The sequence below is a fragment of the Pinus tabuliformis genome, chromosome Q, assembly GCF_031772625.1.
Source record: "Pinus tabuliformis cultivar Carrire ecotype Pingquan chromosome Q, CPIR1, whole genome shotgun sequence".
NCBI lineage: Eukaryota > Viridiplantae > Streptophyta > Pinopsida > Pinales > Pinaceae > Pinus > Pinus tabuliformis.
The window spans coordinates 603,183,370-603,185,622 of NC_142296.1; positions in this window are offsets into that span (position 1 = coordinate 603,183,370).

Genomic DNA, 2,253 nt, shown 5'->3' on the forward strand with positions numbered 1-2,253 from the left:
AGACACTTGATCGACTACATCCCCAAGAGTTCTATGAATGGTGTCTTCGACTCTACTCTCTAAACCATTATACCTATATTGTTGAGAGATAAATGGACACTTGCGATACCTGGAGACATGGAAACACTCATGGCAAGAAATCTATCAATCGAAAACCAAAATGAACTTGAGAACTGACTTGCAACATACCTGTGTGACTGATCATGAAGGTTGTGCAATTTCGGCCAGGAGGTCGGGAGATTGAGTGCCAAAATTGTGCAAGGCACAGTCTGGGCTGTTGGGAGGCTGATTGTCTATTGGAACTGCGCAATGAACAGTCCAGTCTGGCTATTGACTGCTCGAATTGTGCAATGTGTAATCTCAACTGGCAATGGTTGTAGGCTCAGTGACTGCATTGCGCAATTTTCTGGGCCATCAGTCATTGTCCCTCAAAATTTCACAATGAAATACTGAAGGACAATCACTAGGTAGAAATGTGCATTTCCTGAGAGGAAGACAGAGCCTTCCCTCTCAAGATTGTGCAATGCTGTCTTGGTGAGCCTGAGTCTAGGCCAAGGCTACCTAGACCCACCGACGAGCAACTGAAAGCGAATGTGAATGTGAATGTGAATGCATGGCGATACTGAGTGTAAGCATAAGTGAATGATCGTGCATGCAAACAGTGAAATAAAGTTTCAGAAAATAGAACAAGATGCATGTGGGTGAGGCGAGTCACTGAATCGGCGATCGTTCGTGAAAAATAGTTTCATGCATGCGACAATAGTGAGATGTTAACGAAAACTGAAACGGTACCAGAACAAGCTAGTATGTATCAAAATGACAGCAAGCATTCACTGAAATCAGGCAGACAACATTCATACGAAGCAAAACACAAAAAGCACCAGAAATGCAACACAAGACATGAGAAGCAGGCTTACCCCAAGACAACAAAGATGAATGTGTCGACAACTTCTAGAAGCAATGTGGGATGCTAGAGCTACAAGGTCGATGTGAGGAACAATCTCTGCAGCGTCCAGTTCATGAGTTTTGATAAAATTGAAGATGTGATGCGCATGCCACAAATCTAGGAAGAGTGACACTTGGTGGGAGGTTTTTGAAATGATCCTTGCATGCAACCTCCAGCTGCTGAAAGTAGATCCCTGAATCAAGGGATGTCTTTGCATGTTGCCTTGGGAGAAGTAGTCCATGCATTGAAGTCAGTTTTTCTCGGTCCCGGAGGGAAACCGGTCAACTCAGTTGCATATGCAACAGTGTGCTCAATTGATTGGAGAAGATGCGCATTTCTCGAAGGGAGCTGAGCTGGTTGCCCATAAGATTTGTGCAATTTTTGGGCAGAGCAGCTGACTAGTGCCTAGGATTGCGCAAATTCTGGGCTGAGCAGCCATGCTAGGAAGAATTGTGAAAATTTTTGGATGAATCTTGACTGGCAGAATTGTGCAATTCTGGAGCCCAGTAGGCTGCCAGATACACTTGCACAATTTCTGAAGGGAAGGTTGGTTTCCCTCCAGAATTACGCAATTTCTTAAGGGGTCTGCTCAGCCTGCAGCTAGATGAAGTCTGAAGGAATAGCCTGTGAGGGAAATGGAACAAGCTCTAATGGACAGGTTGTCATTCTATAAGAAAAACAATAAAGCTGGTGTACTTGACGAAGCAAGACATGCTGTTGTGAAAGGTTGGTAGGGAGGATCCAAAACGAAGCTAAGGAAAAATTTTGGAGGGTAGTTGTAGCCATTACAGCACTTGGTGATACACTGGTAGAGATCTAGCTCTCAAAATGGGCCTTGTTCATGAAAAGCAAGTCTAACACCTCTGGAAGTATTTTTTAGTTCTTAGTTCATCTTGGTTTCCACACTTGCTTGATTTTAATATGTAGCATCTACCAAAAACTTGGTTGATTGACACACATTCCAAGCCAATTCAACACAATTGTTTTGATTGGGGTTGAGGGGTATATTGGTGCACAAGAAGTATAGTCGTCAGAGCCTTAGTTTCATCTCTGGTGTTGCTCTACTGCCAGCAGGCCTGGACAGTACCCCAGCGGAGTCACATAGGAAAGCAAGCATGGCCCTGCTTCCAGTGAGCCTGGTCAGTACCCCGGCGGAGTTACTTGCATCACCTCTCTATGCAGGAAGCCTTTCTCTTCTTTCACCTTATTCATTTTCATTTTTTTCAAACTTTTTTCACTTTTTCATTTTTTCATTTTTCATCTTTGTAACTGTGCATAGCACTTATTCATTTCAGAGGCGGAAGAGG